The sequence below is a fragment of the Pteropus medius genome, unplaced genomic scaffold (assembly GCF_902729225.1).
Source record: "Pteropus medius unplaced genomic scaffold, Ma_sr-lr_union100, whole genome shotgun sequence".
In the NCBI taxonomy this organism is placed as follows: Eukaryota; Metazoa; Chordata; class Mammalia; order Chiroptera; family Pteropodidae; genus Pteropus; species Pteropus medius.
Genome location: NW_024340849.1, coordinates 36804951 through 36830297, shown reverse-complemented (window position 1 = coordinate 36830297; position 25347 = coordinate 36804951). Strand labels below are relative to the sequence as shown.

The window sequence follows — 25347 nt, the reverse complement described above, 5'->3', positions numbered from 1 at the left end:
GCAATTGTGTGTTTAGCCCTGTCCTCTATATTTCTATTTTAAAAACAATATTTTCCCTTTTTCTAGCAGGGCCTACTTACTGCCTGCTTGTGTTCCGGTCGACTTCATTTTCTCTTGACAAGCAGAAAAACAATGCCCAGGCCCTACCCCGTACCTTCTACATTTAGCTGCTACCATTTTCTAGGTATACGCCTCTACTGAGTCCTCCCTGCACATTTTTCTTTATTTTACGTTTTTAAGTCTCAAGTAGAAAGAATGGGATACAAAGAATTGTCTTAAGAAGTCCTTTCAATGCTGCACCCCACTTGTGCCACACTGTCCCTACGGGCCTACGGGCAGTCACAAGTTTCTTTCTTTAGCATGCCACCTCACTGTAACCTCTAGAAATCAGAAAATATCGGAAGTTGCCGAGTTTGAGGACTAGTCTGATTTTTAAAACCCAATTAACTTATAACAGTTGCTAGAGATATAAATACATCTCAAAACTCTAGTATGAAATATCTGCACTGGGTATTTGCATTGTACTAGTCTCTCAAGACCTTTACTCTCTTAACTGACTGCTCTGCTGACCAGCTGTTTTCAGTACAAGGGACACCCCTGGTCAGGTGGCGAACAATGAGCGGATAAGAAGGAGGCACACGCACAGCACCCTATGGGCCAAGGTGACATTCTTTCCCATTTTAAGGGGCCAAAGTGCCCACTCATTAGCTTCTGCCACTCTCACTATCTGAGGCCCAGACTTGGGTCTTCTCATCAGCGCTGAATTCCCTGCCTCTAAGAAGGGCACAGATGTCAGGCGAGCCTTACTCAATATCTGGCTGATCAGATGCTGTTTACTTTCCTAAGCCCCAGGTTTTAGGGCATCTTGAGCCAAGGCTGTGGGATTCCTCTGCGGCCCTTCTCATTGGGGGAAGTAATGGAATGCACAACAGGCCTGCAAATGGTCACAGCCCACAGCCACACATCTGTGTTAGGCGAGGGCTGCTGTTTTCTACAGGAAGCTTCCCTGAAGGACAAAGGGTCCAGGCTGCTTCTCTGCAAACAAAATCTGCAGGAGGCTCTGGTACCCTGAAACCACCAGGCATGCCTTGGCACATCCAGCCCAGGGCAAATGGCCCCGCTCTCTTGTCCTCTTCGGAAAACGTTCTTTGTATGGAAATAAATAAATAAATAAATAAATAAATAAATAAATAAATAAGCGCATGCATACGTATATGCATACATACATACAAATATGAAATGAATCTCTTTGATAATCTGGAGACATCATCTCAGCTCATGGATGAGGCAGTCGTTAGGGGCCCGTGACAAAGGGCCCGTTGGGTTTTCTCCTTACCTTTGATCTGCATTATGAAATGTTAATGTCTACCCCATCGTGCCCCTTCCAGAAACACACCCTTTCTGGGACGGCTTACTCTTGCCCACTGCAACTTCCACTCAGATTTCCCACGTATATTCAAGTGCTGACTTTGAGCTCATGCCCGGAAGCACTGACAGTTTTAAACAGGGCTACCTAAACTGCTAAATAAAATGTATTGACGATAAAGAGCACAGCTGAGATTCAATTGTGGCAATTTAATAATAAACACACTCCTACCCCACGCACCTTGACATCATGCTTCTACTTAATGTATGAAACTTAAGTCCAAGTGTTTTGTCTACAGTAGGTAATGCAGGGCAGGGGGAGTGTCCATAGAATCTATAATTTTGTGTTGATTAGGTAGGAAACAACCACAAGCACATATTTGATATCTCTATTAACAGCCTGTTCATGTCTAACTGCAAAACTTGGTTGCACTTCTTTCACCATCTTTGCCCAAGACAGACCAGTAAACACAATTCCTCTCTCTATAATTAGCCTTTTCTCTGAGGGCCCTGAAGTAAGTCTGCATGCCGTAGATTTAATATCCAGTGCTATATCCATATGTGCTGCCCTTGCCTGGTCCCAGAGCATATAAACTCCCCTATTAGCAGCCTTGACTGCTTAATTATGCAGATTTTTTTTGTACCCGCCTGCCTGTAAAATTACTGTGTCTAACCTTTTTTTTTTTCCTCTTTGCACCATGCTGGCCATTCTAATGAAATCGGCATAGGGGAAAGGGCCTGATTTGCAGTTATGGAGGCTGGATCATACTGGCAATCTGTCCTTAGTGGGAGTTACAAAAGAAGTCAAATGCCTTCATCTGGTTCTACCCTATCATCCCCAAGGTGATTGAGTTCACTTCCCGATGCTTCCCAAGTTTTCCTCAGGCTGTCCAATCAGCACGTCCACCAGGGAGCCCAGCCTAGCTTGCAACAGTCTCTGTATCTAGTTACAGCCCCACCAGGGACAGTCAACCATCCACCCCCAAGCCTTCAGATGAAAACCTTTTCTAACAAGGCCGCCCAGCGCCAATGAAATAACACACATCTGCATATCCACTGGGTCCCATGTTTCTTGTGCTCATGGATTATGTATCTTGCAGCCTCTAATAAAGAAATGCAGTTCTTTGTTTAATGTTTATCTTGTGCTTGTTAAGCAAATGCTAATGTTGTATCAGAATGCTTTAGTGCTATTTGGGTTTTTGGTGATTTACTACAAGACAATCTGCTGTGAAGTAAATTTAGAGAAAGAGAGAAAAGGGGAAAAAATCATTTTGGTTGAAAGGGAGAAAAAGAAAAAGGTTTGACAGAAAAATCAAGGAAAAGGGAATGAGATAGTGTGGGGGGAATGAAGAAGTGTGAGTGCCCTCGAGAGACAGAGCAAAGCCTGAGACAGAGAGAGAGACAGCGGAATGGAGAGACCCACACGTACACACACACAGACACGGGGGTCGGGGAGGTGGGGGGAGAGAGCAGGGCCTTATAACAGTGCCCTCGCCCCAGGCTGACATAATCCACTTTACCACTGGACAGTATGAGACTGGAAGCCAGAGAATAAACCCAGTACAATTTCCAAAAAGGATGCGATGATAACTTACCTTTAGTGATAAGGTAAACAGTGTCCTGAAGGGTAAACAGAAAACAAAAAAGTCTTTTTTGTTGTTGTTGTCTGCCTTTGTGCCCTGATGGTTAGCACTGTGCACTGTTATTCACAGACCACAGGGAAGCCCTAAATTTAATTGTTCATGCCAGCTCTGCTAGAAATAGGCAAAAATAATCAGAACCTCCTCCTCCCAATTTCAGGGAGAGGTGGGGGTTGGTGGAACAGAAAGGGGGGTGGCAGCTTGAAAGCTGATGAATGAATGCCCTTTATTTATCCTTTGGCAAGATGGGATATGGATATCCACAGTGCAAACCTTTCCTGCCTGCTTTCCAATACCCGCAATCCTGTTAGGAAAGAGGATGTCATTTTTATACCAACAGATCACACATTTCCACCCTATTCACATTTTTGACAGGAGGGGCCAAAATAAAATTGTCCAAAAGTAAAACTGAGAGATCTATATGTTTTATAATTACAATTATAATTTGATGACAAATTGTGAAATTAATGAGGTCTTAGATATTGTGTTTTATATTATACAAAGGCTAATTGATAAATAACGATCTTGCAATATATACAGATATCGAATCATTATGTTGTACATCTGAAACTAATATAATGTTATATGTCAATTACATCTCAGAAGAAGAGAAACAATAGAGAGAATAGAATGGTAAGTAGAATAAATAAGTATTTTGCTCAGGAAGTATACTTGTCACAAATCACAGTCTTTTCCTTTCTCTTTTGTCTGCATTTCACAAACTAAATCAATAAATTTCCAAAAGGATAAAAAAACTCTAAGTGGATAAATGAAAAGCAAACACCTACCATACGAATACACACTGTCAAGTGAAAATTACATCTGCACAGAAGAATGCCATGTTAGCTTTCTTCTTGGGTAAACATCTCTATCCTTAACACACTATAGAGGCTGAGGATAAATTTAGTTTTCATGATTAATACAATTAATTATAAGTGCTCTTTTTAAAAAAATACTTCAGGGATGTCACAGGTTTCCATTAAAAGTGTTAGCTACTTCTTCAGAAAATATATATCTAATATACTTAACTTTTCTTTGCTGAAAACATTTTTTAAAATGTTAATTTTATTTTTCCTCTGAACATTATTTTCCTTAATTTATTGCTTTCTCATGGTGCCCTATTAATACAAAAAGGCTGAACTCAAAGCCCTTTATGGGTCAATGGAAGAGATTAGAACGGACACGGAAGATATCCATTTGCTCTGTGAATAACTGGAAATTTAAAGTCTGAAATCCTCCAAAGTACTGCCTCTAAAGTCACCTATGGCTCTCTGCAGAGAATGAAGCTTAATTACAACCAGTGGGCATGACTTGGGGATGTGACACTTGTTCTTCGGGGTCTGACTGGAAGGAATCAACTTCCTTCCATGATTTTATTTCACTAAATAACATGCATGACAGACTTCATTTAGACTCAAAGCAAATCTTACTGCTGAATGGTCACTCTTCCCATTGTTTTATCTACTTGGTCCCCATTGGGGGCTATTATTAGAATTGGAATTTAATGTATCTCTTTTCCCCTTTAAATTTAACATAGGGTCAAAAAGACAGGAAAAAGGAAATCAATGGCACATTTCATTAGTTGGCTTTTATATCTATGGCAGGCCATGAATCTTGGGGCTTTGCTGTTCATAAAGTATCACATAAGCTCTCCAAATAATAAATAAAAACAAAATATGCATGTTTAAATCTGTCTTCTCAGTGAATTATAGGACATTCCATTTTCTTATCACTAATTCACATTACATTCTTGGAAGTAGCTGTGTTCTGTGTATTATACTCTTCATTACATACCTAAGAAAACGGAAGTACAAAAATACTGAAAAATTTCCCTCAAAGATGAATATTTAATTCCAGATCTCCTGACTTCCCTAGAGAAGTGGACTTTGGGGGAGTTCAGTCTGCCTTAGAAACTGGTGCCTGTGCAGCCACAGCTTGCTTGGAGGGGAGTCTGATTCCAGTAGGTTTTCAGAGAGCTTCACCTTACTTTTTTTGTCAAAGTAACCTCAGTGATGCTCTACCCATCCTGGCCTAAAAGCTCCATCAATGTGGTATATTTTCAGAGATATGCATTTAGGATTTAGATGGTAAAAAAAGACCCAAAACTTGAATACAACCATATTTTCCTTCTTGTACTTTCAGTGACCAGAATGACCCAGGGCAATGGGTGACTGTGGAGATGTAACACTGTGGTCTTCTCCAGAGACACCAGAGCACTGTAGAGTCAGCTGCTAAAACTTTATGGTGCTCCATGGAGAAGAGAATGCTGTAGCAATGACATCGCCCAGAAGCGATGCTAAATGATCCTGGAACCCTCTGAACTACTGTTGGAACAGAATCCAGGGTGAGAATAAGATAGTGGGTTGCTTGGGGGAAGAAAGGGCTAGAATGAGAAAATGGGTTTCTTGGAGGGTGGCAGTTAGAATTAGAAAATGGGTTGCATGGAGTTTAAAAGAGATTTCAGTTGAGGAAACTTCTGGTAACTGTTTTATTAAAAAATAACAAAAGGCAATCCTTGAAGCTCAATTTAGAACGCTATTTAAAGTACATTAATACCTACATTCTCAAGAACCACCCTACATACAAATTTTCTAAAAATTGTGGGATGGAAATTCCATTTTGGATTGGCATAATAAGCTCCTACTAGATCAAAGTTCCTGCAGATACCAACTGTAAATTCTGGATAAACACAAACAAGCAAGGAAACAAAACAATTAACCTGAAGGTATTAGCATGTAAATAAAAGCAGGCAGTCTGGAGAGAGTCAACACTTTAGAAGAAGGGAATAACACAAGATGAATTTCCTGTCTTTCATAGATTTTAGCTTCACATGGATGCAAATAGTCTAATAGAAAAACAGTATTTCTGGAAAATTTTGAGTAAGTATAGTCACTAGAAAGTAAAGGGAAAATATTGGAAAGGAAAGAGCCTGAAAGGGGTGGAGAAAGCACAATCCTGTGCAAAACTCTGCCCAAATCTCTGGATGACTTCTAACCATACAAGTGCTAACTGCAAGCAGCCAAATTAAATATTAAAAACAAACAAACAAACAAAAAAACAAACAAAAACGAACTGACACTTGAGCTGCAGTCCAAGAGGCAAAGTTTGCAGTTTGAATACAGTCAAGTTATTTGCCTCTTAAAACAAAAATGTCAGCCTTCTTTGAAGGAATATAACAGAATCCAAACTATCTAAAACATAATATTCACTATATCCAAGATACAAATCAAAATTACTAGGCATACAAAGAAAATGAAAAATGTGATCCATTTTCAAGAGAAAAGACAAACAATTCAGATGTTAGAATTAGCAACCAAGGATTTTAAAGCAGCCATTGCAACTATGCTCAATGGTATAAAGGAAAATATGAATAAAAACCCAGGAAAACATGGCAGAAGAAAAGAATCTATTAAAATGGAAATTCAAAAACTGAAAATCATAATTTATTAAATAAAACAATAACTGTATGGGCTTAAAACAATAATGGAAAAAGTCAATGAATGTGAAAGAGAACAATGGAAATAATTCATTCTGAAGAATAAAGAATAAAATATTGAAAGAAATGAACACAGCCTCAAGAACTTATAGGACAATATCAACACATGGGGTAATTGTGGTACCAAGGAAAGAATCAAGAGAATGATAAGAAATAACAGTTTAAGAAATAATGGGTTAATATTTCCCAAATGAAGTAAAAGACACAACTCTACAGATTCAAGAAGCTTAGCAAACTCCAAGCAGAAGTATAAGAAAACCCCATAAGTATATCCTTGAAAGTCAAGATAAAGGAAAATCCCAAAAGCACCAACAAAACAACAAAACTCCACAAAAACACACTATATAGGGGAAAACAATGACATGAATGCCCTCTGACCTCTCACTAGAAACAATGGAGCCCAGAAGAGAGTGGGCGAACAACTTTCAGGGGCCGAAGGAAAAATAAACAGTCAACCTATGATTATATATCTAAAAAATATGTCCTTCAAGAAGGAAGGTGAAATAAAAATAACTCTACGTAAAGAACACAGAGAGAATTTGCTGATAGCTAAACTGAACTACAAGAAGCGCATCTTCAGGCTGAAGGGAAATTATACCAGATAAAAATTAAATCTTCAGAAAGAATGAAGAGCCATAGAAATGGTAAATATCTGGTAAACATGCACACATGAAATTTTCCTTTTAATTTCTTTAACATACATATGATTATTTAAAGAAAAATTATAACACTGTCTTGTAGGGTTTATTATATATATAGATATAATACATATGAAATCTATATCATAGATGGATTTACACAATTACAAAGTTTCTACATTTTATATGAAGTGATAAGATATTAACTCTAGGTAAACTGAAAAGTTAAGGGCGCATAGCGTAACCCCTAGAACAATCACTAAAATAATAAAGCGAAGAGGCATAACTAAAAAGCCTATAGATAAATTATGGTGGAATTCTAAACTATACTTAAATAATCCACAAGAAAGTAGGAATGGAAGAAAAGAAAATTAAAGGAAAAAAAAAAAAGAGAGAGCAAACAGCAAACAATAAATGGTAGGCCTGAACCCAACCATATTTATAATTACATTAAATTATAATGGACTAAACACTAAAGGCAGAGATTGTCAGAATTAATAAAAGGTAAGCTCCAACTAGATGCTGTCTACAAGAAATGCACTTTAAATATGAAGACTGAGAGGTTGAAAGTAAAAGGGTGGAAAGAATACATAATATCTATTGAACAAGCACAAGAATGTTATAGAGGCTATGTTGATACAGTTTTTAAGACAGTATTGCCAGAGATAAAAACAAAAAAGTATATTTCATAATAAAAAATGGGTAATTGATCAGGAGGCTATAATAGCCATAAATGTCCATGCACTTAAAAAGAGCTTTAGAATACATAAAGCAAAAACTGATAGCATTTAAGAAAAAAACAGGCAATATTACAATCATAGATGGATATTTGAACACCTCTCTTAGCAACTGATAGAATGAGTAAATTTCCCATCACTCAGAAACATAAACCATCTGAACAACACTATCTACCACCTTGACCTAATTAATAGCTATAGAACGTTATACTCAACATCTGCAGCACACACATTGTTTTCAAGTGCACATGATACATTCACAAGATTGACCATATGTTCATCTATAGAACAAGTGTCAATAAACTTAATAGAATTGAAATGATACAGAGCACGCTACCTAATCACAATGGAATTAAATTAGAAATGAATAACAATTGATAGGAAGACCTCAAATATTTGGAAATTAAAAGCAAATTTCTAAATAATCCATGGGTCAAAGAAATCACAAGGGAAATCAGAATATATTTTGAAGTAGAGGTTACTGAAAAAACAATATTTCAAAGCTGTGAAATGTACCTATAGAATTCTTAGAAGGAAATTTATAGATAATGCTTACGTTAGAAAGGAAAAAAGTCTAAAACTAATGACTTAAGTTTTATCTTAACAAATTAGAAAAAGGAGATCAAATTAAACCTAAGTCAGTATTAGGAAGGAAAAAATAAAGACTAGAAATCAATTAAATAGAAAACAAATCATAGGTCAAAGGAATAAAATTATAAGTCAACTCTTTGAGAAGATCAGCAGAATTGATAAACTTATGTAGACTGATAAAGAAGAAAAGAGACTATAAGTGACCGATATAAGGAATCAGAGATTATCACTTTGATCATATAGATATTTAAAAGACAATAAGGTTAGTTTGTTCTAAGTGGAGGGCCAGGGGAAGGAGGGAACAATTGAGGAGATCGTTTTATGAACATTATAGATGTCTAACCAATGTACTGTATACTTGAAACTAATTTAAATAAATAAATTCATTAAGAAAAGACAATCAAGGAATATTATAAACCTTATGCCAACAAATTTGACACAATGTTTAACAGAAAATTTGAACAACCTTTTATCTGTTAAAGAAATTTAATTTATTATGAAAGGAAGGAAGGAGGAAGGAAGGGAAGAAAGGAAGAAAAACAACTAACTCTAGGCTCACGTGGTTCACTGGTGAATTCTAACAAGCATTTATGGGGAAAAAAATTCTCAAACTCTTTCAGAAAATCTTTTATAAGGTCAGTATAACTCTAATATCATAACCCAAAAAAGATCTTATAAAATTTGTAGGGTTGGCCGACATCCAGAACAGATTCATTCAACCATGTTAATGTACTAAAAGTGACAATGATGGGTAAAAAAATAATAAAACTAACTATACTATTTTCCCTTTTTTATTCTTGCCTCTATATCTCTTTAATAATAAATAGATTGACCTTTTTAGAATTGAAAACTGATCTGTGTACAAACACCTTGAACTCTCTTCTCACTTTTGGAGCAGTTTCTCCTCATTAAGCGGGTTGTTTTCCCTCCTGCCTGCAGTGAGATGCTGGGAGTGCAGGTGGGGCATGATATAGCACAGACCCGTTGTTGTTCAAGGAGGTGGTAAGAAACCTGATTCTGGTCGCAGGTCACCTATGCACTCAAGTCTGCCTTCATTAGTAATAAAATTTAATTCATATTTTGATCAAAAACTATTTGGAGAAAAATCTAGAGGAAAAAACATTTATATACACATATATGTCATTTTACTAAATTTGTTCTTGCTTACCCCCCAAAAAAGAGAATATGGTGAAAGGGAAGAAGGAAAGTTTTAAACATTTTTAGAAAGGTGAAATATGATCTTGTGGAAGATGTGAAAGTAGAAAGCAGAGTATAGTGACCACTCCCTTTTCCATTGTGGGAGGGGCAGTGAGGGAATAGGGGTGGTACTGAAAGTTTTAGAGGACACTAATATTTCAAGAAGCTCTACCAAGAAAGCAGAAGAAGTGTTCATGCAAAGTTCAGAATATAGATGCTGCAAAGAATGGAAGAGCTTTATAACTGAAATGTCAGTATGACAGAAATTCCTGAGTTCTTCCCCTGGCCATCCCAAGACCTGGCTTGGGCTGATGCTACAGAAATATCTTCTGGTGAAGACCAATGGAACTGAGATCTTGCTTTGCGACATTTCTCCCCCAGTTACGGAACTTTATCTTCCTGTTATAACTCTCAAAGTGGCAGTCAATGAGCATTTAATTAGCAATTGTTCTGGTCACGGTAGAATAAAAGAACCAGATTTATTCTCCCATCTGAAACAACTAAGAAAAAATGGACAAAATATATGAAATACCATTTTTGAGACAGTGGACATGAGACAGTACAGAACAGTGATCTCTGAGGGAGGGAAAACACATGATGGAAGCCACGAATTGCCCAGCTTACTGTCTCGAGAGTTTCCAACTACAGTGTAGGGAGGAAAAACCCAGGGTGAACATGGAAAATCTTTCTGAGCTAGCAGCCCAAGGAGGATAAGCTGTAGTTCCTAAAGCAGAGTTCCAGAGAGGAGAGAACTATTTAGAGGGAGGACTGAGGATCTGCAGAGGGTCCTTAAGCTAAGTCTTAAGCTGAGTTTGATCAGCGTATGCATGTGAAGAAGCTACCTGAGACCAGGGAAAACCTCTCCTGAGAGGAAGAGAGATAAATCTCCCCACAGCTCAACCAAGGTTGCGTTCTCGCAAGTCAGAGCACAAAACCTCGACTGAGATATCGTCATTGTGTTAACTATTCAGAAATGTATTGCCTCAGTACTGAGGAAAAACAGCCCTAAATCAAAGGTTGCTCTGGTATCCTAAACACATAAAAATAATAAATAAATAAATAAAAGCAAACCTTGAAAAAATTCAAATTAGTATCAAGCAACTTTAATGTTTCCCAGAACAAAGCTCAAGAATATTTATATAAATAGAAAAAATCTAGCATCTGAACAAGGTAAAATTCACAATATATGGCATTCAATAAAAAAAATTACTAAGTATGCAGGAAAATGCAATGTATAAGGCAAAGGCAAAAGTCATTAAAGGAACAGACATAGAAATGTCACAGACAATAAAATGGCAGAGAAGGACATTTAAAAAGTTATCATAACTGTATTTATTCCATGTATTCAAGAGGTGGAAGAAATATGGAACATACTCAACAGAGACATGAAAGACATAAAAGGACTCATATTAAACTTTAAGAGATAAAAAAATAGACTGGGTGGATTTAACATAGGATTAGACATCACAGAAGAAAAGATTAGTGAATTTAAAGTCGCAGGAATAAAAGCTATCAAAAATGAAACATATAAAGAAAAAGAGCTAAAAAAAAAAAAATGACCAAATCATCAGTGAGCTGTGGCACAACTCCAAAAACTATATATGTATAATTGGAATCCCTGAAAGTGGGATACAGAAAGTATTTGAAAAATAGATCATTTCTGACTGACAGACTATCATGGCCACTCAGGTTATTCGAATGTGTTATAATTCTATATATTTTCATGGCTTTAAGTATATACCATTTTCTGAATATGGTTACTAAAAATATATTATACCTGGAAATGTCTAATATTTAAGAACAAGCCCACATTTAAAATCTGGAATCATGTATATTCTACTGAATAGATAAGTGGTTTTTAGAATATATTCAAGAGGCAAAATGAAGTTCTAATATAAATTTATCTCCTAATTTTTGTGAATTTAAATGTTGACGCATCACTGATGAAGAAGTTAAAATATTTCTCACACAAAGAAGGTTCCCTCCCTCTAACTGGAATGAAAGCAGCTTATGAAAGTGAAGAAAAGAAAGAAATTTTGGTAATAGTTTACAGAGAAAAATCAGCAAATTGTGGAATGAGTGATATTATCAGAGAGAATGAAAATTGAAAGTTTTAGATCACAGTGAAAGAAAGGAAGAAAAAAAATCAGGAAAAATATATCAAATCGTTATGTTGTACCCCAAATTATAGAATGTTATACGTCAATTACAACTCGATAGAAGTGGGAGAAAAATGAGGAACAAGCTTAGAGAATGGGAAACAGAACTTGGTCCTGTTAGGAAGGTATAATACATATACACTCAAATATTCATAGGTGTTTTGGTTTGATCAAATATAAAGCACCTCATTTAGGATGACATTCTTTCTTCTTCTTAATTGAGTTCTACTTCAAGCAGTGAACATTAGACATCACAGAAGAATTAAAGCATACTGACCACTGAAAATACTACCCAGATTTTCCTCTCTTTGGAATTAGGATGATAATTAGAGAGATGAACGATAATTATTTGCACTGTGGTCTACTTACGACAAAGAAGCAGAAGTAGTAAACACTGCTTTTTGCCTCCAAAATTTGTCTGTAGACCACATTGTTATAAAGGATACTGTATTTTTCCTCCCATACACACAATGGTATTATTGGAGGCTGAAATGTTGAGCCAAGATCATTTTGAAATCTAACACAGAAATGATGAAGAAAAAGATGTAAAGACAAAGAGAAAAGCTACAATAATAACAAAACCTCCTCGCTCAGTTTAAATACTAAGATTAATATTCAGTAAGCCAAAGAACTTTAGAGGTAAATTATGTTCATTCAATCTCCTCATTCTTGGAGGTAAAGACATTAACCTGGGTTATGCAGTGACTTAGTTTAAGGGAAGGAACTGATATTCAGATGCAAGTCTCCTGAATCACAGCCCTGAGCTCTGTCTATGGAACCCACCGAATTGCTTTAGAGTGACGGGAGCATGAACTGATTGTATACACTGATTTTACAAGGAACTACTCTATTGCATCTTAAAGTATATATTAACATTCACAAAAATACTTCTAAAATAACCTTTACCTGCCTTGACGTAATACATTTCTGTAAGAAACATTAATTCTATATTTAGTTACTAATAATTTTTGGTCCTCAGAATGTTAGAAGCACTTTTGAGGGTGCTGGTTTGGATGACACTAGCTCTCTTAAAAGATCTGACCATGAAATAAATGATCTCTCCTTTAATCTCTTGATAAATGATTCCCTTTATGGTTTTTAAGCAATTCAAATTCACTTCATTAATTGTTATTTTCATAAATTGTCATCCCAGTGTCTTTTAGAGGAATATTTGAAGGGCTGGGAGCCAAGAAATGTGTAATGTGCTTGGGGTTTGGGTAAGTCATGGAAACTTTATGGATCTCAGCTTCCTTATGAAAACAAGAGGACAGAATGATCTCTATTTCTCTAAATCTCACTTATTTTTAATTATAGGGGTTGGAGAGTAAGAATCTCTAGAGTCTTCTTTCATTTGTAACTATCATTTTTTTCTTCCTTTCCTTTTTCATTTTTATACCCATCAACAAGCAGAAGGATCTGTGGAATGACATAGGGTGGGGATGAGCTAAAGTAACTGTTATAATAATTTTTTATGTCTTATTTTTTAATATCACCTCAAGGACTGCTTCTTTTTCTTTCCTAAGCTTACTCTCCGCTTGAGCTTTCCTTCAGAAAGTAGGTAATTCTAGGTTAGTAAAAACATTTTTCATCAGACTGCTTTTGATGAGCAGCATGGTGAAATGACAAAAGATGAAGAATTGGGAATGCCTTTTTGAAATGTATGGTTTAAATATAAGCTAATTTCAGAGCAACCCTTTATTTTTTTCTTCTTTTATTGGTACTAAACTTTTACTCTTTTTCTTTTTGTTAACTCTTAGTCACATTTCCTTCCCTGCTTTTGTTGTATAGGTGATTCTTATTTGCCAAGCTACTTTGATCTTATTTTCAATTATAGAAACCAATAAATGTCTTAACTATGATGATAGTACTCTTAACTAATAAAAATTCCATCCAAGTTATACCAAATAAGCAGAAATATTTTGCTCTAAACAAATTAAATAGCCATGTCAAATATACTACTCCATAGTGTTAATACAGTTTCCAAAGCTCCTATAAATCATAAGTGTTAGAAAATATTTGAGCAAATGCTTTGAGTTATATAAATCTAAGTTATAATTCATTACAACAGGTAGGGTTACTTCAGGTAGTTGTATAATCTTATCAAATCTTCTATTCTGGCATTATGTTAAAACATTCAGCCAAAATTCCCAAATACCATTTATGAGCATTGTGTGTGTGTGTGTCTCTGTGTGTATAAATGACTTCAATTAGTTGACATTATACGCCTACCATTGATGACTCAAAGAGTATGCACACATCAGATGTTATCTGACTACGATATGAATTCAACTTCAATATTATATTTGATCTCATAAAATCAACAGTTTATACCTCAAGGGGAGGGCTGGATAGTCTGCTGTTTTTATTTACAATGAAAATTGAACCTTAACTAGCCACACGGGAATATGGTAGACAATAATCCATTGTTGAACATTAGTCTTAGTATTTATCTAATTTATTGATTGAACAAAATGAGGTCTCTGACTCAACTCAAGAGCTTGGCATTTTATACTTTTTATTTTGAAGAATCGTTTGATTGACAATAAATTTCAAAGAAGTCTATTAAAGTTGAGCAAAGCTGGTCAAATACTAAGAGATATCAAGACATACCTTCAGTTTAATTTGTGGTTCAACCTCTCTTCCTAAAATGAAACAATAACCAGTGAACTGCTTAAAATAGGCTTTGTGTGTGTGTGTGCGTGTGTGTGTGTGTGTGTGTGTGTGTGTAACAAGTTTGATAGTTTGATAACAGTTTAATAAGATTGCATCAATTAACCCTTGGGCTATGTGGCATCAAATTAAGTGCTGCTTCAAGTAATTTAGAATAAAAATGACAAAAAGTGGGTTTGGACAAAACCAATGGTGTGTGTGTGTGTGTGTGTGTGTAAAATGGTGTCATAAATTTTATCCAGTAAAATTCTACAGGATATATTTAGCTTTTAAAATTGCCTTTTTAATATTATTAGAAGAAAGGAATGAATTGGCTGTGGTTTTGCTTTAGTTTCTAAGGAAAAAACTTGCCATTATTCAGCTGTAGCTGACACGTTGAATGTCAATGTGGATGTCAGCCCATATTTTGCAAGTGTTTGACCATTACTTGAGGGCAAAATTAGAAAATGGTATATTTTATCTTATATCATTTTATTTATGGTTGTAGCAAGCTTTTGACATTAGTATAATTTTTGTGCTAATCCCCCATACCTTCAATGACCTTTACGAATGTAATTTTTGCCTCTATGTACTTTTAAAGTTAGAAGTTTAGATCCTAGGAAGAGCTTAAAGAAACAGAACAGACTTTTGTAAGACCATCTCACAGGGTTAATAACCTTGAAAACTTGAAAGCAGCAACACAAAGCACATGGTAGTACTCCAGCAATTTTGTCCAACCCCTGCACCCATTTCCAGGTCTCACAAGGAAACCTTGGTTTCTCAGTACCTTCTTCCCAATTAAATTGACCAGAAAATATCCTTTTCCTCTCCCAGCTTCTAGATTGCAAACTCATAAATGAAGTCAAGCTGTTGATATTATGCTTACATTCTCCACAGTAATGTTATAAATTTAAAAATGAAGCAATATCTACTCTGTGTTCTAGCTTCTTACATAAACAGTTCATTCCATATACATCGAGGGATTATTAATAACTATGTTTTGTTTTTCTAGTCCCTCTGTAGTTTTAACTAGTTATATAGCTATTTACTTCCTTCCTTTTACCTGTGTACTATTTTAAAGTCTTGATTCAACTGAGGAAGCAGCTCTGTTTCATGGAGTAAGTAAACTGACTCATGAATAACATTTACTTCCTGAGGACTATTAAAGGGCTAAAGAGAAGCCACATACAAACACTCTGGAAACATCTATTCAAATGGACAGAAGTTGTTTTATACTTTGAAATTTTTTACATGGGAAACAAGTACAATATGATAAATCTTGGAAATTAGGAGAATATTTTAGTTCTAACACTTACAGTGATTAGTATGTATTTGGAATATCACATGAAATTAAAAATGAAAACAAGCCAAAGGGTTAAATTATTGTAATTACTGCGCTTGTATTTTTTATGGCATTGTAGGAAAGGCTGTCACTCTGATAGCATCCAGCAGCTTAAACTTGGATAAGTCACGTCACCTCTCTAGGACTTATTTAATTCACTTAGGCCAGATGACTCATAAGGTCTGTTTCAGATCTAAGAACACTGTGGTTCTGTATTATTGGTAGGGAATACTTTCACAAAGCTCAGACTGACAAATGCTGACAAGCTATACATACTTCAAATTCAAAGACATGACATAACTTCGGTGGGAGAGGGGGCTGGGTGAGCAGTTGTAGGAGGAGAAACAAAGTAGAAGATATACTTTTGGGGAGGTGAGTAATCGGTTTGAAATGAAAGGGAGATTTTTGTGTGGGTAGTGAGAGCAACCTTACAGTAGCAATAATAGTAGGTTGTTGAAGGCCCTGAACACTAAAATAGGGAATTTAGATTTGGTCTGTATACAACAGAGATGAGATGAGGCATGGAGTAAAATAAGGAGGACTGGAGACTCTCCAATGGGGTAACAGCATCAATCATAACAATGGCTAAATTTTATTAAGCATTTACTGCATGGCAGGCCTTGTTCTATATCCTTTGCATAATTAACTCATTAAAGTAATGAAAATAATAACTTCATGAGTCAGATACTATTATTATTCCTTCTGTTAAAAAAGGAAACTAGGGAAAGTGGAAATTTAAGAAGCTTGTCTAACCACAAATACAAAACTATATTAGAAAAAAGTCCTGTTAAAGATCCAAAATAATTTAGAGAGGAGCCAACAATATGAATTTACTTTCAAAAAGTTGATTTTTGGAAAAACACTTATTGCATTAAGAAAATATGTATATAATTTAAGTGTGGCTATCATTTATTCCAATGAAACTTTTATTTTGGAAGAGGAAAATACACGTACAGTGTTATAGTCATGCTTGTTAGTTTATGAGAATGCACATATTAAAAAAATAATTTTAAACAAAATCGACCTCACCCAATCCAAATATGATCTCTAATATTAATCTATATGAAACAATGAATAGTGAATCTTCTGAACATTTAAGGAACAAATGATACTAAGTCTCTATAATCTGTTTTAAAAAACAGAAGCAGGGTGGACATTTCCTAACTTAATCTATGAAGCCAGTATTATCCAGATATCGAAACCATACAAAGTTATTACAAGAAAACGACAGACCAATATATCTCATGAGCATAGATACAAAAATCCTCAAAACTATTAGCAAATTGAATCCAACAATGTAGAAAAGAAACTATACACTATAATCAAGTAAAATTTTTTCAGGTATACAAATTAAGTACAATATTTGAAAATCAATTAATGCAATCCACATCAAAAGGCTAGAGAAGAAAAAGAATATGAGCAAATAAAAAGATAAAAAGCATTTAACAAAATCCTATACCTATATATGATAAAACTTCTCACCAAACTAGGAATAGAAGGGAATTTCTCCAATTCCATAAATAATGTCTACAAAAACTCTATGGTTAACTTCTTAGTAATCGTAAGAAACTAGAAGTATTCTCCCTAAAATCAAGAATGAGGCAAGAATGTCCCCTCTCAACACTCCTTTCAACATCATACTGAAGTCCTGATTAATACGATAAGACAAAAGAAAGAAAGAAAAGGTATACACAAAAAAAGTGTTGGTGAGGATGTGGAGAAAATAGAACCCTTGTGCACTGTTGCTGGGATTGCAATTTGGTATAGCCACTATGGAAAACAGTTCAGAGGTTCCTCAAAAAATTAAAACTAGTCTATGACCATGCTACCCTGAACAAGCCCGATCTCATTTGATCTTGGAAGCTAAGCAGGGTCGGGCCTGGTTAGTACTTGGATGGGAGACCACCTAGGAAGACCAGGTGCTGCAGGCGTAAAAAAATAAAAAAATAAGGTATTGTAAGCTGACAAGGTCCTTGTAATCTGAGAGGTCAACCAAGGGTTGCTTATATCTGCAAAAAAAAAAAAAAAAAAAAAATTAAAACTAGAACTACCTTATGACCTAGCAATTCCACTTCTGGGTATTTATCCAAAGAAAACCAAAACACTAATTCAAAAAGATATATGCAACCCTATGTTCACTGCAGTGCTATTTACAATAGCCAAAATATGGAAGCAACCTAAGTGCCCATCAATAAACAATTGGATAAAGAAGATGTGGCACATAAATACAATGGAATACTATTACTCAGCCATAAAAAAAACCCAAAAAAAACAAAAAAAACAAACAAACAAACAAAAAAAAACCTTACCATCTGCAACAACATGGATGGGCCTAGAGGGTATTAATGCGAAGTGCAATAAGTCAGGTAGAGAAAGACAAATACCATATAATTCCACTTATATATGGAATCTAAAAAACAAAATAAATGAACAAACAAAATGAAAACAGGCTTATAGATACAGAGAAGAAGCTAGTGACTGCCAGATGGGAGGAGGGTTGGGGAGCTGGGTGAAAAAGGCGAAGGGATTAAGAAGTACAAATTGGTAGTTATAAAATAGTTATGGGGATATTAAGTACAACATGGGGAAAATGAGGGAAAAAAAAGAGAAAAGAAAAAAAAAGAAAAAAGAAAAAAAAGGCCTGGGAAGGAAGAAATAAAACTGACTTTGTGTATAGATAAAATCCCCCCAAATCAATGATAACAACAACAACAAACAACAACAACGATAAAACCCTCTTGGTACTAATAAATGATTGTAGCAAGTTCACAGGCTACAAGGTTAAAATTGTAAATATAGAAATTCGATTGCTTTCCTACATGCAAGCAATGAGCAATTAGAATTTGCCAGTAAAAACACAACACTATATTAGTTTAAAAAAAAAAGAAATACTTAGATACAAATCTAACTATATATATGAGGAAAACTACAACATTCTAATAAAAGAAAACTTAAGAAGATCTAAATAAATCAAAAGGCATTCCATGTTCAGGTATAGGAAGATGTGAAGATGACAGTTCTTCCCAATTTGGTCTACAGATTCAAAGCAATCCCAGTCAAAATATCACCATGTTAATTTGTGGATGTCAACAAAATAAATCTAAAGTGTATATAAAAAGGCAAAAGACCTAGAAATGCCAATAAAATATTGAAGAACAAAGTCATGGAAATGACGTTATTCAACTTTGAGATTTACTCTAATGCTATATTAATCAAGATGGTGTGGTACTGGAAAAAGAATAGACAAATAGATCAAAAGTACAAAATAGAGCCCAGAAATAGACCCACACAAATACAGTTAACTGGTCTGCGACAAATGAGCAAAGGCAATCCAGTGGAAATGGTGCTAGAACAACTGAAAATTCATAGGCAAATAAAAAGAATCCAGACATAGACCTTATAACTTTCATAAAAATTAACTCAAAATAAATCATAGAATAAATGTAAAATACAAAAACAAAACTTCTAGAAGGTGACAGAGAAGAAAATGCAGGTACCTGAAAGTTGGGAATATATTTTTAGACACAAGAACAAAAGAACAATCATGAAAGAAAAAACTGGTAAGTTGGAGTTCATTTAAATAAAAAACTTCTGCTCTGTTAAAGACAATGTTAAGAGAATGAAAAGATAAGCCATGTACTATGAGAAAATATTTGCAAATGTTTCCCTGAGAAAAGGAACCATATCCAAAACATGCAAAGAAAAATTTTAATTCAAAAATAAAAAAAAAAAACTCATTTAAAAAGTGGGAAAATGATATGAACAGGCACTTCACCGAAGATCTACAGATGACAAAAAAATCATATGAAGAGATGCTCAACATCATTTGTCATTAGTGAATTGCAAATTAAAAGAACAATGAGATATCATTAGATACCTATTAGAAATGGCTAAATTCTAAAGCACTGACAAAACCAAATGCTGACAAGGATGTGGAGCAACAGGAACTCTCTTTCTTTGCTGGCAGGGATGCAGAATGGTACAGCTTTTCTTTTAGAAGAAAGTCTGATAGTTTTTCACAAAGCTAAATATAATACTATATTAACATATGATTTAGCAATCGCTCTCCTACATATTTACCTAAATGATTTGAAAACATGTCCACATAAAAACTTGCACACAGATGTTTATAGCAGTTTTATTCATAATTGCCCATACTCAGAAGCAACAAAGATGTCCTTCAGTAGGTGAATGAATAAACTGTGGTACATTCATACAATGAAATACTATGCCAAAATAAGAAGAAATGAGCTATCAAACCATCGAAAGACATGAAGGAGCCTTATTAAATGAAAGAAGACAATCTGATGGGCTAAATACTACATGATTCCAACTATACGACATTCTGGAAAAGGCAATACTATGGAGAGAGTAAAAAGCTCAGTGTTGCTAGGGCTTCCAAGAGAGGAGGCTGGGGATCAATAGGAGCACAGGGGATTTTTAGGGCAGTGAAACTGTTATTAAGTAACAACAATGTATTAATATTGGTTCATCAGTCATAACAAATAAACCACACCAATGCAAGATGCTAATAATAGGGGAATATGGATATGGCGTTGGGTAGAGGGAGTATAAGAAATTCTCTGTACTTTCAGTTCGATTTTTCTATAACCTTAAAACTGCTCTAAAAATAAAGTCTATTAAATAAAAATATTAAAATCAACCTAATCTAAAACAGATCTCTCTCTCTTTTTTTTTTTAAGTCTGTGGCATACCTATGAGGAAAAATGAATAGCGTCATCAGAAAAGTGTGGCAGCAGCCAGAAAGATCCAGAAGGAAGCAAGCGTACAGCAGACAGAATTCTTCTCTACTACTCTTCTGCTTCTAATATTGCCCCTTCAATCTACACTGATGCCAGAATAACCCTGCTACAAGACAATCTGAACATGTCACTTTCCTGCTTAAACTTGCTTGAGAAAACCCACGGGCTGGCTGCAAGATAAAATTTAAACTCCTTGGCATGCAAGGTCCATAATAGTCTGATAGATTCCACGCCTCTGTCCACCTGAAGCTTTTCATCCCATCCAAGAAGTTTTGCAAGAACAGGAAAGTCCTTCTCTGGCCTTGCGAACTCCTGCTGATTCTTTGAATATCAGTTAGGAGTTCTCTTCCTGATCAAGCCTTCTGAGCTTTGCAGGCAGCTTTATGATTTTTTTCCTGTGCTCCAGTTGACCCTGGTACATAGCTCCAATAAGACAAATACCACACAGTGACATAATTGTTCATTTGCATATCTGGATCCTCATTTGACCCAAGTTCCTTTAGGGGATCACTATGTTGTATCTGTCTTTATATACCTAGTATCTGGCACAGAGTCTAGTATATAGTAGGTGTTGAATAAATGCTTGTTGAATAAACACCAGGCACTGAATATTTAAGCTCTGATTCACGGCAGCCTCTATAGTAATATCCTCTAGCTAGTATTTTAATAGTTCGCACTTCTCTAATTAATTCTCACTTGTATATATAGTGAACTTTTGATTATCCACAAGAGGATTATCCCCATTGTACCTTAGACTAGCAAATCTTACTTTTAACCTCTTGTTGACATCACCAGCTGCTTACTTATGTCCTTCATTGACATTGTCACCAATGTCATCTACTTTTACTCCTGTATGCAGGTAAGAACATGGCAGAAGTTGGAAAGAAAGGTACTTCTAAAGAAACAAACATGAATTTTCCTCTCTTTACCTAAGATTCTGGGCTTAAAAATGCAAGAGATCCCAAATACAGAAAAAAGAGAATAGCAATCAAAGACTGGTAACTCTTTATCCCAAACTACAAATCTCTGAATAGCTTTGAAAATATGTTACTCAACAAACAATAATATATATCTATATATTATATATTCTATGTCTATTATACTGGTGCTTTATAACTTCTAACTTTTTCAATTTTTTACATTTGCCAACTTGATGACTGTACTACATGGAAGGATGTTTAGGAATAAAACAAGAGCAGCTGTACACTCCTAAAGTAATCATATATTAAAAAATAATTTTCAATTTCAGAGTGCTAGTAAAGATAAAAAATAAATACTTTAATCTCAGGCACAGTTTTCTTTTTTCGTTTTGTTTTATGTTTCCCTAAGAATGTCACATGAAACTATTTTTTAATGTCATTTACATTAAACTCTTGAGCTACTGACAGTGCCTTAGATTCTTCTGAAGGCCCCTGGTAGTGATTCTTCTTTTAAATTTAAAAGCCTAATAAACCCAGATTTTCAAAAGTAGCTAATATTGGGTTGAGGGCCAAACAATATAATGATGCAGAGCTACTTGCATTATTCCTGGAGCTATTTGATTTTGACAAGCCCACATTTGGTAATTAACATGAGAATGCCCCCTTGGGCCGTTCTCCTGTTAGCTAAAATATCTTATAAATTACTGTAATAAAAGGGAAAAAAAGGAACATGCTGCCTGTCAATGTTTCAACTTATCTAGCAAGAGGAGGAGACAAAGCCCTGATTTGGAAACATACAGATGCTAAATGGGAGTGTAAATTTTACTGTCTGACCCAACATGAGAGAGTCACCTATTCTATGGTGGAATATACACAGAGCATTAACCGAGTTCCCAAAGCAAGAGGTGTGTTGGTCCTTTTGGATAGGTAATATTTTTGTTTCATAATCATGCTTAGTAAGTGATATCACATCATCTACTAAATGCCAGGTCAGTGGACACAGCATCTGTAATTGAAGAAGCAGCTTCATATATTCCATTTTAAGGTCTCTTGGTAGAGTTTAATAAATAATGCCATCTACCAATGATGTAAAATACAGTCTAATTTATTGTACTAATCTAGATAAATGTATTAACATGGCCATAATATAGATTCTATGTGCATTTGTGGTTAGGAGTCAAATGTCTCCTCACCACTTCTGTTTGCTCCCATCTGGCTACGCACTTGTAATCAGCCAAAGGAATTGCAAGTAGACAAATGATCAGGTTTTATAGTTTATTTTCTTGAGGCTAAGATTTAGCAATGATGTAATTCTAATTCTGGCAAAGAGAAATAACTATCTTAGAATTGACTTTTAAAATTCCTCTAGTCCACGTTTTTTTTTCCTGTTTCATCCACATATAAATTTACAACCTATTATAGACATAGAGGCCACCAAAATATAATATGACACAAGTAATACATTTTTCATCAGTAATGGACACTACTGTGTGTCTAAACAGATCTATATTGCTATATTCTGAATATTCGGCAATCAGGTAATGGTATACTCAATAAATGCATCTAAAAAAACAACCCTTTATTTTTCTCACCCTACAATTTTACCTACTGCTACCTAACCAACTTTTACTATCATTGATTTATTTTAATCTGAGACATTAACCATATTATTTTGAGTCGGCAGCAGCCACTGATTGAACAGAAGTTTTCTACGTTCTATTTCTTAAGGTACTTTATTATACTTCAGTTAAAGACCTGAGGGACTCAATGGGTATAAAATGTAGACTTATTGATAAAAATTCTAAGCCTCCAATAGAATATAGCTCAAAAATAGCTGTGTTTAATCCACAGCAGACATCATTTGCTACTACCGCTGAATTTTAACAGGAACAGATCCAAAATCATGTCAGTGTTCCCATTTTTGTGCCACAGAGTAATGACATTTAATCAGGAATATTACTACACTCTTTTGGTGACAGCTGAGACACAAAACCAGCCAGCTGATGCAATTCCTGTCTTATTGTTGGCGGCCCATAAGCAGCAGCCACAAACAGGAAGCTGCCCTACCTTGTGTGTATCATCAGAGGGAACTTTACAGAGCAAGGCTTGCATATAGACTACAAATGACATCCATGATATTTCCCAAAGACTTCTGGAACCATCCTAGTTTCCACCTATCCCTGTGGCCAAAAGAAACTTAAGGGAGAAACTGCTCTAGATCTTTTAATACAATGGTGCTGCACTTGCCAGGTGTGAGGCAATATGAGGTTTGCAGAATACAACCGCCATAGCTCCTGCTTAGTTAGATCGATGGCCTATAATTACCTGAGAATTACTTGGACACAAATCAATGGTGTATTACGTCCCACTCATAATGAGCAGGGTAACTTTTGCCTGGTCTGGGAACGTCATGATAAAGACAATATCCCCATCTGTTTACTATGCCTAGCTCTGCCTGCCCACGCCGAAACTGATTCAGCCCAGAAAGACTGAGGATATGGGAAGAGGGCTTCAAACAGAAAAGGAGTGGGGCTGTGTGCATTCTAACTCTGAAAACAGCCTTCAGTTCAGTGGTTGCAGGTTTTCATTCAACCCGATCTGCACTAAGATTGACATCTTCGAGATAAAAGGCTTCGCATTCCATTAGATGTCTTCAGCGTGGCCAGCCTCCGCCCCCGACCACGCCCCAAGGGATCAAGCCACATTTTGATGACATCCATCAAGCTCACAATTCCAGCTCAACAGTTTGCGGCAATTTCTCCATCTTACAGCTATCATTGAAAGAGGAGTGGAGGGAGATCCATGCAAGTGGTAGGAAGGGGAGTTCGGTGCTATTTGAAACACTGAACGTGCAGCCCCATAACTAAGCTGCCACAAACACACCACTCTCTCCTGTAATACTTCTTAAAAGTAAAGGAAGAGAGCTGGAGTCCTGCTGGATTTCCCTTAGCAACCTGACAGGAGCCCACAAGGTCAGCTAGCAGGAAGCGTAGAAAATTATACGGTGGGGAATTATCAGCTAAATTATTTCACTATACTCAGGATTTTTACTGTTCTTCCCAAGACAGTGGCCTCTTGCTACTCAGATTATAAACATGAATAAAAGGACAAGAATGACAAAAGAAAGGGGAAAGGAGAGGAAAACATTTTAAATAGCTTATTTATTTTAATATATATATATATATGGCTTTGTTATTTGTTTTGATGCAACTCCTTGAGGCTACTGCTCAGGGATCCAATCTGCTTGTTTTCTTTCTCTGGCTATGATGCTTCTGATCCTTTTTGTTTGGGGTGCAAGGACAATGGGAGTTGGGCCAGAGACTGCCTCACGATCAGGTTTGCTACACAAGCTACAGCAGCAGGAGCAAGCATGATTTATCAATTAACAGGTAATGAAAAAAATTCTCTGCAATTAAAGATATGATTTTGCTCAAACAGGAAGCGGCACCATACAACTGTGTACCCCTCTGAGGAATACTCAGCTCCTGTCACTAATGTGGAACACAGCTAATTTTAACAGAGTGTGTGTGGGCCCCTTGGGGGACTCCATGTTGATGAAGGAATATACAGTAGGGAACCCCCAGAGGAACTAGCTGATTGGAGAGCCCCAGGAAAGGTGTAGGGAAATTACATTTCCTGTTTCTTAGGAGAGTTATTAAAGGGAAAGGCAGCTTTAATCACTGAAAGACCAGTTGCTGTATTATTTTTGATTTATACACCAAAACAATACCCTTTATTCCTTGGTTGCTTTTTAATATATATGTCAGCTTAGTCAATATTATATTTCAGTATAATATATAAACATCTGTAGGATCTTGTTAAAAATGTGAAGGTTTTGAAAGATTATACA

General features: G+C 35.6%; 1 protein-coding gene and 1 pseudogene across 5 annotated transcripts in view; one reads left to right on the top strand and one right to left on the bottom strand.

The window, feature by feature from the left end:
- Positions 1-25347, bottom strand: part of ZNF521 (zinc finger protein 521) — a 265922-nt gene that overhangs the window by 45601 nt on the left and 194974 nt on the right. The window lies entirely within an intron of this gene.
- On the top strand, positions 17627-17745 carry LOC120589704 (uncharacterized; annotated as a pseudogene).